This window comes from Etheostoma cragini, chromosome 1 (genome assembly GCF_013103735.1).
Source record: "Etheostoma cragini isolate CJK2018 chromosome 1, CSU_Ecrag_1.0, whole genome shotgun sequence".
Taxonomy (NCBI): Eukaryota; Metazoa; Chordata; class Actinopteri; order Perciformes; family Percidae; genus Etheostoma; species Etheostoma cragini.
The window spans coordinates 6,212,128-6,229,987 of record NC_048407.1 but is presented as its reverse complement, the minus strand read 5'-3'; the positions used below and the strand labels follow the sequence as shown (position 1 = coordinate 6,229,987).

The window sequence follows — 17,860 nt, the reverse complement described above, 5'->3', positions numbered from 1 at the left end:
GGTAATGAGGTAACGGGGAACAGGTGAGAAGTCAGGTGAATAATATTAGGGCGGGGCTGGACAATCAGACAGGCAAAAGTAAAGCTAGACAAGACAGGAAACCATACTACCAAAATAAAACAGGAAACAGACACAGGGGAACACAAGACAGGACCAACAACACAAGACAGGGGAGAAAACCTAGACAAAAACACAGAAGGTCAAATGGGAAAATAACCACAAACCACAACAGTAGCCCTCCCCCCCAAAGACAGATCCCAGATGTTAAACAAAAACCTAAAAGGGAACAAAAAACAACCCAGAAAGGGCCGAAGACACCGGGAAAGAGGAGACCGAGGGATGGGGAAACCAGGGGACCCAAGGGCACAAGGAGCGGGAGCAGAGGGAAACAGGGAGCACTGGGGATAAAGGCACAGGGGAGCATGGACAAAGGAAGCCAGAACAAGGAGCAAGAAAGGGAACTAACGAGGGAGCGAGAGAGGGCCTGAGAAGGAGGGAGCGAGAGAGGGACCGGGAAGGAGAGAAGGACTGAGAAGAAGGGAGGGACTGAGGGACCAGGAAGGAGAGAGGGGCAACTATACAAAAGAGGAGACGAGGAAAAGGAGACAAACGAGGAGACAAGGGTGGAAAAAAGAGTAAATAGGACAAAGAGGGGAGACAAGGCGGAAAGAGGAGACAAGACAAAAGAGGCTAGGAGGTGGAGGCAAGGAGACGAGAGGACAAAGGAGAGGAGACGAAAGAGGCTAGGAGACAAAAGAGGCCGGGTGACAAGACGAGAGGGGAGACAAAACGAAGAGAGGAGACGGAAGAAGTGAGGAGACACAGGCGAGGAGACAAAACCGGAGACCGGACAAAAGAGTAGACACCGAGAGGAATTAAGGTCAAATTAACAATAAAGATGCTCTACTGGGAACCTCTAATCATCATTGTTTGACAGCACAAATGCATTCAGGTATTAAAGAAAAAGGAAACCTGTTTTGCCTTCAGGTTTAGGGAATTAACCTGCTACCGGCCCTTTAAATTTATTGTAGTTTGAGATACACTTTGACCCAGAACAGGAAGTCGGCCATTTTAGTTTTAGCAGGCAGCCTTATTTTTGTTGAAGGGACTCACTTAGTTCATCTGCTGCCATCCTTTTGTTTATGCCTTCGAAAGCATCGTCTGTAAGTACTAGTTTAACACAGATCATACAACAATATCTGGGCACTATTTTTGCGATGAATGTTTTACCAAGCCATATTTTTGTAAATTGGTAACTTGTAGTATCAACCACACGTATTAGCTTAACTGCATGCTATGTTGACCGTATATTTAAAATACTATACAACTGATGTACTGTTAGCAGCTACGTAGAGTTTATATTACAGTTTATACTTTATTATACTACATCTTGCTTATTGTATATTTTTGTTTATGTTCTACAGTTTCACTCCTATTCATACTGTATATGACGGTGACGCCAAATAAATCACCAGGAGCTTGGACGCTATATCCTGACTTCCGTATTCATTTGAATGGAGTTTGGCTTACTGCTGAATTGTGTACACGTACACACACACAAGGAGAGCAGCACAAAACCTGTGTTGTGCCATTCAATTTTTCCACAAGGCCGTTAGTCTGTGGATGGTAAGGGGAGCAGACGCTTTGTTTGATGCCCAGCTTCTGACACAACCCATAGTTGACCTTAAATGAATATTTGGACAGATATGAAGTCAGCACAGCGCTAAGTGTTATGACATAATGGGGACACAAAGCATCGTTACTGTACCTTGTTGCAAAACTCTGAGCCCTGATCCGTTAGCAGTCTAGATTGTGCACTAAATTTGTAAAAGGAATCAATACTATTTGACCCCTCAACTGCAGTTTTGCTTTTGAGTGGGTATGCTTCGGCCCATTTCGTGAAATAATCAAAAATGACACACATGTACTGATTACCACAATCTGTTAGTGTACGTTTCGTTTACCCACCGGATCCATCCCAACAAGTTCCAAAGGCTGTGAAACCTGAGAAATATTTAAAAAAAGAAATTACAAATTATACGAATACAGTTTTCAAAATTGTGTATTCCATCATTTCCTTTACCTCTATTGGATTGGATCGGGCCTTTTCCTTAATATGTTCCCTCTTCAACTGGCACTGATGACACTAACCAACCTAAAATACACACATATTTAAGAATGATGATGATTGAAAACATTTCTTTAGGGTTACATTCACAGACAGGCCTTGCACTTTTGCAATTTAATACACAGTACAATCCCCGGTGCTTTATGACAGGAATGAAAGTCGGTATATTAACTATGTTATCACTAATAATTATGTTTAAAGTACACGGAACAGTTGATACGTGTGTCGGCTATTCCACCTAAACATTTTGAGGGTACCAACTCACCCACTAGGGAATGTCCTGCTCCATTCCAGGCCAATCATAGCGAGTGATTATGGCACTGTGTGTTTTCTCTTTTCCACAGTGTACACCAATTTTGCTACAGTGAAACTCTTCAAAAATTTAATTGGCCTCTTCTGCAGTTAGTACTACTTTGGCCAGGTGCTGTGACTGGTCCTGTTTCTGCAGATGTAGTACAAGTCTCCATCTGGGGTTTAAATGTCAACAGATTTATTTGGAGTGGTAGCATAACAGATAATCATGAATTCTGTAGTGCATAATGCATGTTTCCTCACTCTTTATCCTGAAAGCTCTTTTAATGACACACTTCTCCTTGCTGGTTAATCCTTCAGGATACTTGTTATGGAGTTTGAGATCCAGCCCCTCTTTTACAATTTTCGGATCCATCTTTGTGGCCCTACCTCCACCTGTTCAATCTACCTCCACCTGTCTGACCTACCTCCTGCTCACCCTAAACTGTTCACTAACACACAAACAAGCAAATACAAGACAATACAGATACAAACACGCACAACACAAATACAATACCAGCCTTTTTCACACACACACCAATTACTCTTACAAAAAACACTCAGTCACACAATATCACCATCTTCACTACTTTTTTTTGCTCACTTTCGTCTATTTAGCCAAACTACTCAAAAACCCACAATACTGACATGCAGCACTGATCTTTATAGTGTACCCCCTCACCCCTGATTTTAGTTGCTACATCTGTGCATCCAGTGTAAAATGAGTTACACTTGTGTTTCATGGGGACGGACTTGTGTGCAGATTAATCTTAAGAAATTCTAGAGTAATATAGTACTGTCCAGGAGAAATATTAACATTAAGCTTTATTTTTTGCTTTTAATTAATTCAAGTTCCAAGTTTGAAGTTATTTTCACATGAACCCAACCAATTGAAAATTGTTCAAACTTTTGTAGGAACAGCTGAAGAGAGCCAGAGTACGAGAGAGAAGGGGTGACATGCAGCAAATTGTTCTTTCCTTCAGTTACAGTATTGAGTCAATGAATTTCCTATAACACGACCTAGATCTTGCATTGCACATTGAGTTTGAATTGGTGCACCATGCCGACGTTTGAAAACTTTTAGATATTTGACGTTTGCAGTATTTCAAACAGGCATCGATACAGCCACCTACACTGTCGGTCTTTGTGCTTACATTTTAGACACAGTGTTGCATTAACAGTGAAGTGTTATAGTCATTAATCGATTTGGGTGTCTCCGTGGCGTGCAGTAAGAGACAGTCGGCAGACAATGGATTATATTTGGAAACGGCAAGTGTATGCATAAATGTCTATTGGGGCAGGAATTAATGCTCAGCAACTCGTTTCCATTGTTAAGTTTCCCAAGACAGACAAATCCATGCGAAATAGAAGGAAATGTTTATTTCCTGGTTAGGCGGCAGTGGGTCCTGAAAGACCATGCCTACACCACATCTAAATCCACACCAGTTGACTCAACCAGTTAAAAGCACGGCAGCCAAATCATCGTCCTCGTCTCCCTGGCCAGACAGCTCGGCCACAGAGGAAGGAGAAGAGCAGGATTTTATGCAGAGGAAAACGGAGATGTACCTGAACATACCTGTAAGGTATGAGTGAGGCGTTTGTCCTCTGCGCGTGGATTAGCTTCTCTTATCGCCTCAAAGTGGTGCAGGGCTGGACACGGGTGGATGTCTCCGGATAACAAACATATGGCGACAATAAGTCCAGTTGTCAGATGATTGAGTTGGTGTTGTTGATTTAGTTTTCTTGGTAAACTTATTATAAAGTGGTGGGTAGACCAAAGTCACAGCCGGTGTGTAGGTTCCATGCTTGCCTTTGCCAAATAATTGTTTTATTGTATCTCAGTTCTTCATATTTTGACGGGTTGTCATTTCAATGAAGCAGTGGAAAGACGTTACCAACAATCTGAGCTGTATCAACATGAATAGGCTTTGAAATCTTTGTGAGCAAACAATAGACTAGGAGCACTGTGACAGCCCCTCTCCCACCTACAGCCATCTTTCGGATTCCACCATAGCTATGACATCTTTGAGACAAGTCTTCACAAAGTCCCCATTCACTGTATGGCTTGTTAGCACGAGCAATGTTCCATTTTACCTGATATGATGCTAACTTAACAGTCTGAGTGCTTTGCTAATTTTTGAAAAAGTTGAGTCTGCTTCTCTGACTGTCATTTTGACGCGTTTACGTTGTGCTTGCAGAGTTCACTGCCTTTGGGGAGATCCCAGGCAATGTTAGCATGGATTGAGGTGAAATGGCGCTCCAGGTTGGATGCTTTAAAATGTGAAAGCATCTTGCAAATCAAGCAGAAAGGCTTCCCATCTTGTTCCACAAAAAATATACAGTTCCTCCCACTCAGATAAAAATGTCTTGTGCTCCTTTGCACTGGCCAGCCAATCGGGGACAGGGGGGTTGGCCATTCAGTTGAGGACAGGGGGGCTGGCCGTCAACTTCCGGGTAGGACTGGTCAGTGGCAACTCCTGGGGGGGACTGGTCAGCTCCTGCTCTGGACAGCTGGATTCAAGCTCTGGCTCTGGCGTGGAGGGCCGAGAATGGCGACGGGAGCCCCTACATCCTCCTCCGCGTCCTCGGCTGCCACAGTTCACGGAAGAGACTGCCAGGTGGGTACCCTTAAAGGACCATCCTTCCGTCTCCTCTTTCAGTTTGAGCCGTCCATTTCGGGTTCCTCTCCGAGGGGAGCTGTAGCGAGGTCGGGAGAAGCCGGTGAAGGGGCTGGCTGGGCAAGAAACACTGCTCTGATAGCCACATTGTTGGTGGGTCCGGGAGTAGGAAGGCAGTGGGTGAGCGTTGAGGTGATGTTAATAGGAAACCCTCTAGTCTTTTTTAAATGTCATCAAGGTGAGGGACAAAATGACTCACCCACAGCCTCTCCTTGAACCACCTTTGCCGTGTGGCTATCCGCTCCAGAAGAGGAGACTGCTCGACGGGTCCGGAGTTTGTCAGCGCGGCAACTGTCAAACTCCAACACCTTGGCCTCGAACAGGCGCCTCTCTGCTGGGTCCATGCTGGTCAGATCTTTCTGTGATGATGAGGTGGAATGAGGACCCAAACGCAGAGAAGAGGAGGCAGGCGGAAGCAGGTGCACAGGTTTTTATTCAAACTCTGTCAAAGGAAAACTCAGGGAGAAAAAGCAAACAAGGCAACATCCAGGAAAAACCACAAATTAGAAAAGGTCCAAAGATCCTAAAAACAGGTCCAGGTGGGAGAATCACGGGTAGGAAAGGCAAAAAACAGGGTGGCTATATTGGGAAAAACTCACGGGGAAGATCAGGAACATCGACGAAAACCTGTGGAACAGGCAGGCTGATGAACTAGACTGCATGCAGGAACAGGACAAAAACGATCTGACAAGAGACAAAGGGAACACAGATTAAATACAAGAGGTAACGAGGTAACGGGGAACAGGTGAGACGTCAGGTGAATCACATTGGGTTGGGGCAGGACAAGATTAGACAAGACAGGAAACCATACTGCCAAAAAAACCAGGAACCAGAACCAACACTTACCAGGGAACACAGGACAGGACTAATAACACAAGACGGGAGAAAACTAACATAAACACAAGGAGGGCCAAAAGAGAAAAAACACCCAAAACTAAAACCCCAAACCACAACATCCAGGTTATTAACAAGTATTTCTGGTACAAATACTCACTCCCTGACTATAAGCTTTATCAAAAAGGAGAGTTTTAGGTTTACTAAATGTGGTGACGGTGTCTGCCTCCCGAATCAAGACTGGGAGCTGGTTTCCCAGTAGAGGAGCTTGATAGCTGAAGGCTCTGGCTCCCATTCTAATTTTAGAGACTCTTGGAACCACAAGGAACTCTGAATTCTGTGAGTGTAGTGCTCTAGTAGGACAATAAGAGCTCTTCCAGATATGATGATGCTTGACCATTTAGAGCTTTGTAGGTCAGGAGAAGGATTTTAAATTCAATCCGGGCTTTTACTGGAAAGTGTTATGGGAGTTGATCCATAAAAGCCTACATGGTTGGAACAACGGGATGTCGGAGCAGAAGATTTAATTTTTCAAAAACATAGGGATGTTAGACTAGTGGGCTGTAGGACCAAAGGGATTTTTCAGGTTAATGAGAGATTGGAACAATGGAGTTTAGGAGAAATGGGCAGTTACCAACCTGAAAGGCCATTTCTGCCAGCAACAGAGTGAGTTTCTCACAGCCTACACAAACCACGCACACCAACACCACACCACCACCACCACCTCTTATGTCTGTTACCATTAATCCCATACCCCTACCCAACGCTCCTCCAACACACAGAATAAGAATAAGGGATACACCACCACTCCAGACATTCAGTCAACTACCAGACCCAGAGACCAGAGCCACCAGTCAGTTTTATTTTCAAACTCATACAGCAGTACATCATTTACAATGCAATAACCAACAATAATTTTCCTCCAGTTATGATCAGAGAGGTTAAGAGAGGAAAAGTTAGTAGGGGCAAATATCTTTCATCCATCCCGGATTTATCCAACTGAAAGGAGTTCCCTCCTGCCCCGGTAGTTTTTCTTCACCACTGTCACACTGTTGCTTGCACTGGAGGAAACTACTAGAACTGTTGGGTCCTTGTAAAATTTAGAGTTTGGTCTAGACCTACTCTATCTGTAAAGTATATCAATATAAATCTTGTTACGATTTGATACTATAAATAAAATTTAATATACAGTGAGGGAAATAAGTATTTGAACACCCTGCTATTTTGCAAGTTCTCCCACTTAGAAATCATGGAGGGGTCTGAAATTGTCATCGTAGGTGCATGTCCACTGTGAGAGACATAATCAAAAAGAAAAATCCAGCAATCACAATCACACTATTTATTTGTATGACACAGCTGCAAAAAACTATTTGAACACCTGTCTATCAGCCACAATTCTGACCCCCAAAGACCTGTTAGTCTGCCTTCAAAATTTCTACCTCCACTCCATTTATTATCCAAATTAGATGCACCTGTTTGAGGTCGTTACCTGCATAAAGACACCTGTGTACCCCATACAATCAGTAAGAATCCATCTACTAACATGGTCAAGACCAAAGAGCTGTCCAAAGACACTAGAGACAAAATTGTACAACTCCACAAGGCAGGAAAGGGCTACGGGGAAATTGCCAAGCAGCTTGGTGGAAAAAGGTCCACTGTTGGAGCAATCATTAGAAAATGGAAGAAGCTAAACATGACTGTCAATCTCCCTCGGACTGGGGCTCCATGCAAGATCTCACTTTGTGGAGTCTCAATGATCCTAAGAAAGGTGAGAAATCAGCCCAGAACTACATGGGAGGAGCTGGTCAATGACCTGAAAAGAGCTTGGCTCAACGTTTCCAAGGTCACTGTTGGTAATACACTAAGACGTCATGGTTGGAAATCATGCATGGCACGGAAGATTCCCCTGCTTAAACCAGTACATGTCAAGGCCCGACTTAAGTTTGCCAATGACCATTTGGATGATCCAGAGGAGTCATAGGAGAAAGTCATGTGGTCAGATGAGACCAAAATAGAACTTTTTGGTCAATTTCAGTTTCAGACCCCTCCATGATTTTTAAGTGGGAGTACTTTCAAAATAGCCGGGAGTTCAAATACTTATTTTCCTTACTGTAATTGGATACTCTTTTGTCTTACTAGCAGTGTTGGGCAAGTTTCTTCCAAAATGTAACACATTATGGATTACTAGTTACTGTCATTTGAGAGTAAATAGTCATATTACAATAATACTGTCTCTGAATTGTAATGCATTACATTATATTTGCATTACTTTTGAGTTACTGTTACCAAAATAACAGCGGGAGTTTGACTTGGCAGCTCATTTATGAAGTTAACTTCCTGTAGTATCCACATACATCATAGATTATTTATAATATTTTGCATAATTAATATGATTTTGCAAAGTAACTACAGCTATAAAAATAGATAAGTAAAATGTACAATAAGCAAGTAGGAGAATGAAAATACTCAATTAAAAGTACCTTACAGTTGTATTGAAATACGGCATTGTTGTAAAATGTTTGTTAAAGCACTTTAAAAGAATAAGTTTAAACAATCTAAAGGAAATGGTCAGTTACAGTGTGATTAAAACTCACTATCTACATTATTTACAGTACTGGTTTACAGCTGATATGTGAAAAGGTGCAGTACCTTATCAGTTTTTATTACCAGTAATTTAGTTTTACTGCAAACCGTCACATGAAGTGTGTTTATTTTTTTAAGTAGCCTACACAGAAGTTGTCTGTTGTGTACTTGATGAACATGAGATGCTACATGCAAAACATGTCCGTCTGCTCACTTTGTTGTTTGTAAAACTGCAACATATGGAGCAGTATATCAGTCAGTCAAAGTTAGAGACAAGCGTGGTTGGTTGTCATTCAAAGGCAGAGTTACTCTCCACGGCTAATAAAATGCAATGGCATTACGTCTAGCAAACATAAACATTAATTTCCAACATGTTTCTATCTGTCAGCAGCTCAGACACCGCTGCTGTTCTAATGTACCGTCACCCGTTGGGACACAGATGTCCGTTCCGTCTCTGGTTCTGGCTCTGACCACAGTAACAGAGACGAGACAGCCCCTTGCTTCAACGCAGCGTAATAACTCCTGAAAATAATATCCATCTCGCAAATGTATCTGCAGTCACCTCAACCATCGAATACAGCAACAGGAAATAACACACAGCTTTTTTTTCCTGTAAAGAAATATTTCACAGTGTTGGTGAATTGTTGTAAAAACCAAACACCAGTAAATGTTGCGTTCTAATTTGTTGTAACTCATGTTACTGAGATTGTAACAGGTATAATATTACTGAAATGGAATTAGGAATGCCTTATATTACTGCGTTACAGCAAAAAGGAATACACTACTGTAATTGCGTTACTTTTTTATTGCATTACTCCTAACACTGCTCCTGACACTGGTAACTAGGACTTAAAACATGAATGACGTTCAAGATGGTGACCGATTTCCTCATCCTCTGGGATCTTGTGATGCGTTGAAAGAGGGACAGGTGCAGCTGGGGACAGGATGGCCTGTGGTTCTTTGAGGGCCTGTGGTGACCTTTTGTATCCCTCTCTCAGTGAGACCATCAGGGCCGATGCATTTTCTTGATGAGGGAAACAAATATTGAGATCACTCAGTCAAATTCATTGACTGATGCACCTGAAAAATTATCTTTAGAAACTGAATGAAGCAACTCACGTTTTGATGGTTTCTCTTCTATGGCTCGAACAACCAGCAACCTTCACGAAACTGGCGGAATGGAGAGAGAAAAGGTACACTTGAATATTAGGGACCACACCTAAACCAATGTGGTGTCATAGACCGGCATTACAATACATTCCAGCATGAGGTTAGTAAGGTTCAAAATGTTTCAAGAGGCAATGTTTTGAATTTCCTGATGTTTTTCTACAGACTGTAGGCTATGTCATGCTGTTGTAATGAACCATTTTGACCTTTTTCAATGAGATTTTGGCTGCCGTGTTAGACTGCATTAGCTGTAGCCATATTCATCCATTAACCTTCATCAACATTTACCTGCTGTATATTCCAAGAAAACAGAAGCCGGTGTGCTTTGGCGCAAAGTGCAGGATTAAAGAATGGAATGCCTCCAAGGAAAATGTTTGGTGTCCCGGTGAGAGCTGTAGAATATCCTTCAGCAGGGCCTTTCTGGAAGTAACACTATGGCAGCTGTTGATCCTGTATAAAACCGAGTATTTTATTATTATTACAAACACTGACAAGGCATGATTACATTTAGTTCCCAATTTCTACTTTATCATGAATAAGGCTGTTGAACAAATATATAATTTAGATGGGATGGGACATGCAGATTTTGTCATTCTTCCTCTACAGATGGTTATGCATTACATCTCTGAGGCAATTAGTAGCATATTCAAACAAATATTTGACACGCAACAATGAAAATTCGACACCTGACCCGCAATTGAGCACATAGTACTTGGTTCCAGCCACTCCTTGTTTCTTCCCTTTCTTTTCCAGACATGGGTGTGCACATTGGGGTGAAAGACGCAGTCCAGTATAAATGGTTGATGATGGCGGGTCTCCATAGCTTCAGGTCCTCTCAATCCTTCTCCTTGGCCACAGTATCCATTGCTTTTTGTAGACCAGTTCCAGAGCAGAAACATTAAATATTAAACAAGCTAACAGAAACATAATAACTTCCAAACTAAGCAAAACTGCGGTACCAACATGCGTTACTTTTCCCAATATGTCAAATGTTGTAGAAATGGCTTGTTCCTTCTGGACACAACTCCTCATGGACCCACTTAGTAACCTAAAACATGCAACCCCTGCTTTCTCCGTATTGTCTGAAGCGCAGTTTCAAACTTTTTTTGGAGGAATTACTTTGTGACTACAGTATATTCTAGCTATTGACTGGTTGCAGAAGATCATCCAAGAACAACTTGACTGTTTTAGGCCAACACAATAAATATTCACTATTTCTCCACCTGAATTATTTATGGCAGTGTGAAGAAGGCGTTGAAAACAGTCTTAGATCTGAGGTAGTAAGATTTACTGACAATAACTGAACAGCTGACTGAATAAAATGGAATAAATCAAATCCAAATAAACAATCTAAAGAGACTTCATTTATTACTTATCTTCATTATTTTGCTACGCCCCCTGCAAGTAGGTTTTCAAGGAATCAATGAAATAGGAACACACACACACACACACACACACACACACACATAGTGGGCGTGTCTTCCCTCCAGCTGGAGCAACTGGAGGCGGCGCTATACCGTGCGTCTGGACCAGGAATGGCCGTGTCTCTGCGCTCCGACGCGGCGGACTCACTGACAGCGCTCCGCTCCATCACTGCACTGCTCAGAGCTGCGCGTCTCTAAGTCTCCACACCAGGGACTAGACACGGATTACACGTTACAGCTCGGTAGGTCTCCATAGACTCTTTAAACATATTTTTTTGTGGCATGGCTATGTTGTGTGTGTGATGATATTGTAATGCATACAGTGGGTATTCGGGGTCATAATGTGGCCGCTGTGAGCCACAGGTAGCGCGTGTTTCTAGGGACGGGAGCCCACTTCATTCTGTGCGTGCTGTCATTCTGTGCGTGCAGAGGGTCGCCGTCCGCACATCTGGTCAGCGTGTGGGTGCGGGCTGAACTGTTGAACGGACGCCGCATGTCTTGCCACGACTTTAGGGGCAAAGGTAAGTGCACTCCCGGGCAGTGCACGCTGATAGGACCGCTCTGTTTCGAGCACACCGTCCTTGAATACCCCGGCTGGCTTAAAAATAAATAAAATGAAACAGTTCATCTCGGGTTGTGGGTATTTGTGAGGAGCGCAGTCTCCACCAGGACACATGCAGCGTTGGTGTTCTGTTGATTCTGCCAGAACTGCTTGCACATGCGGGCAGGGAGATAAGCTGTATCTGATGTACAAGCTGGATCACCTTTTAAAAACTAAGTAGAATATGTTGAGATCTGAAACAGGGGAAGAGAACTATCTTCTTTTGATTGAATGGAGCATGTTCAGATAGGAGCTTGCTCAACTGCTGTTCGCCGCCAGTAAGGCAGCCGTGTGCCGGTGTCCGTTCTCCTCCGCTCTGTAAACGCTCAGTTTCGCGCTACTGTTCGGCTCCAGAGGAAACAAGTGCACTGTTCCAACAGGTTAGTGGACATTTTCTACTTAATATTTGCGTAGAAGATGTTTATCAACTGGGCTGTCTGTGCAGATGTTTGTTCATCAGGGCTGTAGGCAGAATTTTTAGAAGTAACGTGCAGAGATAAATAGTCCAAAGTCCCCCGGTGCAACCCATACCTTAACCTTTCTTTCTGCACGTTTTTTACAGGCTATACATTTCTTACGTAATTGTGTAAATGTGTCAAAGCCTTAGCCATTTTGACAGTACTCTTTTGACATATTTATGTTTATGTACTTACAAAGTCAAATTGTTTTTCAAATTTCAACTTAAGTTATCAATTAACAAAGTTATCAATATCAGCCTTAAAGGTCCCATGACATTGTTCTCTTTGGATGCTTTTATACAGAACTTACTGGTCCCCTAATACTGTATCTGAAATCTCTTTTATTTAGACCTTAGTGGTCCCCTAATACTGTATCTGAAGTCTCTTTAATTTAGACCTTAGTGGTCCCCTAATACTGTATCTGAAGTCTCTTTCCCAAAATTCTGCGTTGGTGCAGAATTCCAGCCACTAGAGCCAGTCCCACAATGAGCTTTCCTTAGTATGTGCCCTTTCTGAGTCTGTAGCTTTTGAGGAAGGGGTGCAAGGTGGAGGCTAGGGTTGTGGCCTTCACCAACTGCCACTTTGCTCGTTTGAAAGCCATGATGTCTCTCTCTCATGGGTGGGCCAAATTTTCTTAGCTGGCAATGCAGAGAAAGGGGAGGTAACCTTGCCCGTTACGACCTCATAAGTGGGCAAGGTTGCCAGATTGGCCTGGATCTGAGCAAATTATTTTCTCAAACACAGAGGAGGATACCCAGGGCTTAGTTTACACCTATCACAATTTCTAGCCATGGGGGGAACATAGGCAGGCTGGGGGAATGCATATTAATGTTAAGAACCTCATAAAGTGAAATGCCCATGCCATGGGACCTTTAAAAGCTCAATATGTGTAACTTGTGTGGAACTATAATATGATAACTCATACACAAAAAAATACATTTCTATTTAGTAATAGTTCCTTTCATGCTTAATGTTAAAGCATTTTACAAGTAGGCCTGTATGCAATTTTCTTTCAAACATCAGAAAATGATTCCTGCTTACTATATCATTAACTCTGCAGTTGTCCAGCACAGACCTGATGTCTCTCTTTAGCGTTCTGATTATAATTGTAACAGTTACTTGGCAGCTCTCATGCCTATAGTTCCTAACATTCACTGGTGAACACAACTCATTTTGTCTCCATTTGCAATGCAACGCATCCCTGGTTGAGGCAGCTGACGGGGACTGTGTGTTTGTGACTGCAGAATACGGGGCTGAGATGGAATCTGCTTGTGCTGATGGAATGATCAGCGCTGCCTCCGAGCTGTCTGTGTCTGAGAGCTGTCTTCATGTGTTCCCTTATCACCGTCAGCAACCTCCAGAGAGGACGGCATGATGATGAGGGGCAGACTAGCCATATAACAAGCAACAGGAGAGGAGCACGCTGGAAACGAGAGGCAGTTATGATGATGAGGAGGAGGATGGCATTTCTGTGGACTGCAATTTGTGTCTGAGTGACCTGCAGAGGGAGGGAGAGAGAAAGAAAGAAAGCAAGAGAGAGATCCCAGGCTGTGAAGCTAGGATTATGCAAGCTGAGGTTTAGTGGCATTGCCTTTTATCTACAGCTGACTTGCAAATGTACATGCTGTTATAGAATTGTTGTGAGAGGTTCTGTACAGGGTCTTAAAAAGTCTAAAATTAAAATTTTGTTTTACCAGCAAAAAGTGAAAATAAAATAAATGTAGTGATGGCGGTGATCTCATCACTGCAGTAGTATTGTGGCAATGCGGTTATTGTCACAGCCATACTGACTGATCGAACTGACTGGTGATCCAATTTAATCCAGGTCATAAAATGAAAGCTTTGACATATGACTTTCCCAAACCTACCAAAATTGGGGTATTTAGTATGACTGATGATTTAAATGAGCAAAGCTGCGGTTAAGTAAATTTGAATGCACTACCGTTTCTAAGGCCTGATATTAGGCTGTTAAAGCTGCATCTTTAGTATATCTGACAGCAATGAAAGACAGAAGGGTGTGGAAGTTCTCTGCTGCGGAACCTGAAGTATTGGCTGAAGAAACCAGGAACTGCAATTACACACTTGTCTTCCTGCTAGAAGGAATCAAGGCTATTGATAAAATACTTTTGCCGGCTCCATTTAGAGTATGGCATGAGAGTGCCACCTGTAAAATGTCTCATTCTGCTGCTAATCCCCCTGACTGACTGTCTAGAATAAGAGCTGGGTAGTTAACATCAGCAGTGATGATGGAGACAGGGGCTTAACTGACAGAACAGCATAAACTACAAAAATGTAAGGCTGCACTAAACAATGGATCAAATTATTGCGTAATGTTAAAGGTGGTGCTTGTAAGGACACCCACAGTGCTCACTGTTTTGGTTCATTCTTAGCTATGGACTGTAAAAATAATAGACGTAGCATCGCTGATGTTTGTGGACTGCCATTTTGAAGCCTTGAGTTTGCATTTTGGCCGTTGCCATCCTGGTGTGTTGGATCCAGATGTGACCATATTTGAACAAAAATCTGGAGCTAGGGAGGATGACACGTCTAAGCTAGGGTTTTGTATGGTTTAATGTTGTCGCACTAAGCTAAATGCTAAAGAAGGAAAGTCCTAGATTTTCAACCCTGTACTGGGGGTAAACGAGGCCCTCCAGGTACTCGTGGCATTCATCAGCATGTACGGCAGTAAACAGAGCTGGTGGAAAATCGGCAGACTTTCTCTTAAGTTACCAACTAGCTAGCTGGCTAGCTAGCTAGCTATCTTGGTTGGCAGAATGCGGAACAAGACATTTCTATTCAAACCTTGGTTTGACCAAAATGTTCCAATTAACTTTGAAGAAATACACACAGTGAGAAAGTCAAAGTTTAGGATGAAACATGGACACCACCCATGTCCACATTGTTAGCATGGTTAGCGTTGCTGAGCCTCTGTTCTGATTGACAGGTCCTAAAGCCTCCCCTGCGTTATCGTCTGATTTAAAATAAATGGGACTATCATTTACAAAAATAACACTTTGCTGTATTGAATAAGACTTAAAACTAACATTGAGATCATGAATTCATAAAAATGTTTTTTTGGGGTAACAAGAAACTTATTTTTGGAGCCAGTGGAGTCACCTCCAACCAGAAATTAGATAGAATGCAGGTTTAACCCTTGTGTCGTCTTCCCGTCAACCATGATTTTTTTTAAAAATTATATTATTATATTTTTATCATCACTTTTTGTAACTTTTTCAATGTTGTGGGTGCTTTTTTTGATGTTTTTGCCAAAGTTCTTGGATATTTTTATGATATTGCTTATTTCGACGGGCTATTTTTTCTGCCAAAAAACAAACAAAAAAAACTGAAAACGGGTCAAATTTGACCCAAGGACAATATTAGGGTTAAGGCACTTTAGCATTGGCTTCACTTTTCAGAACTGGAAGTTGCTGCTTTGTTTCCATTAGCAGCATGCAGTTATTTTCAGTGGAAAAACTTGGATAAACACAATGTACACCACCTGCTCAGGAACAAACTGCAGACAGGCACAGTAAAGTGACTGGTGAACATAACGGAGCATTTAGCATCTTAAGAGCCAGATATTTCTTTGAGGAGTTGGTGGAGACCAGACCTAAAAGAATGAATATCAGGCTTCATCACAACTCCAGTTGAATGTTAATGTCTTCTAAATGGGAATTAGGCAACTGTTTGCAAACACATTCAGCGTAATTTAAAGTGGTGAAAAATGTTGTGTTATGAGCTTGTCACACTGCCCCCCAAGTGGGCAACAAATCAAGTATTGCTACTTCCAACTTCTAAAGAAAGAAAAACATACCAATGTTAACATATGCATGCTATACATTATTCTGTTTGAGTCCACATTAAGTGGATACTTTTGTTCAGTAAATTACGAATATAATGAAGGTAGTTGAAAGTGCTCTCTGATTAATTCTTAAATCTAGTAAGCATTGCAAGTATGGACACACACACTAAACCGTTTTGCAGTTCTTGGATTATGTCTATTTAAAGCAATCCTTTTCAAATGTGAGGACCACAACTCTTGGCGGAGAAAGACCCTTTACTTTCCAGTGTAGGCTGGAGTTTCCACACATACAGTCAGAGGGAAGAACTGTAGAAAGCTGCCACCGTGGACGATTGGGCCGGCAGCCAAAGGCCACAGTTTACTTGAGGAAACCATCAGTTCTCTAGCCTCAATTGTAAGAGTAAAATGTGTCTCCCCCTGGTCAGGCCTGCCGGCTGCAGGCTGCTTTCTTCTCTGCTCGGCTTTGGAGAATAAGGGCTCCATATTTGTAGATAAAGTTGCCCAGACGGAATTTAGTACTTTTTTTTTTATCCCATCCATCAATTCTGTAATGGACTGTGAAATTGATTAGAACAATAGTGCTCCTGCCTGTACTTGCTACCCTGCAACAAAAGTTGCGTGACCTAACCCCCTTCCTCCACCCAGTCCATGTTCTTAATTAATGAAATAAAATGTCAATGAGTGGCTTGCATGGATAACAGGGTGTAAATTGATTCCAGGCACTGCCCTGGCAATACAACAGACAGCTGCTCATGCTGTGTGTCTTTTGTTTTTGCGGATTGATGTGATCCAGAAAGATATCCTGCCCTACCTCCATGTGCCGCTGCAGCAGCTCGAGGCTTTAATGCAGCAGCTGTGTTACCGCTGACATTGGAATCACACGAATCAGCCACGTCTTGTGTTTTGTTTGGCTCTCAAGAGTCCAATTTAGATCAAAGCACTGAGAAGCGGGGTGTAGTGTAGCACACACCCATGAAATTCTTCCTTACCCACTTTTTCAGTTTACCACCTTTTGCAGGCTAAGAAAACCCCCTGGATATAAACAGTGCATGTTTTGGAATCAGCACATTGCTATAAAGGGAAAAGACGACACGCAGGTTATGTTGTAGAACACAAGAAAAAAACATAACCAACTTCAGTTACTGTTTTTGTCATAACCTACTCTGGATTCAACAAGATTTACAGGTTTCTATGTCAGATATTTCATTTTGCTTTGTGATGTACAGTTGATGATTGGTTATTTGATCTAATATACTTTTCTCTGTGAACCAACAAATTAAACTGAAAATACAGTATTAATAAAATCTCAATAATTGTTCTGAATTCACCACATCAGACAGCCTATGGTAAGGATATGGTAGCCTGGTTTGGATTGAGGGTTTGATACTCAAAGGTTAGACCATCAGTGGAGAGCTGCTTTTTGAGGCAAGAATAGAAATTCTGTTTTGATATATTTTTTCTTTCTTTCTGTCTGGAGGTCATGGCTTCACTGGCTGCCATTATTGTATGCTCTGAATTCAGCTTCCAGTCTGAGCATTCCTGAGATACATTTACCCTGTTTGCAGCTCCACGCATCTCATCTTCTCCGTGAATTCTCCTTATTCACACAGAGCAGACTTGGTGCAGAAAAACAGCGAACACTACCAGAGTTTTTTTGTTGCTTAATGCATTCTTGAAGCTGCTGCAGGGCCTTTATGCAACAGGCAAAGAACACCTCGGCGGTGATTAGTAGTTTTTTAGCCAAATCACAGCAGACATGGAGCTGTCGACGTAGTTAAAAGAGCATTTCTGTGCTCAGGAAACAGCAGATCTCAATATGATACCTCTGCAATGACCCCAATAATAATGACCTTACACACATACACATGCACAGACACACACACACACACACTCA

General features: G+C 42.3%; 1 protein-coding gene across 1 annotated transcript in view; it reads left to right on the top strand.

Annotated features, from left to right (window-relative positions):
* The first annotated feature begins 11,147 nt into the window (after window positions 1–11,147).
* Window positions 11,148–17,860, top strand: part of cemip (cell migration inducing hyaluronidase 1) — a 225,213-nt gene continuing 218,500 nt past the window's right edge. Inside the window, exon 1 of the mRNA XM_034867622.1 lies at window positions 11,148–11,347. The gene's annotated coding sequence lies outside the window, so the exon portion shown is untranslated. The remainder of the gene's footprint in view (window positions 11,348–17,860) is intronic.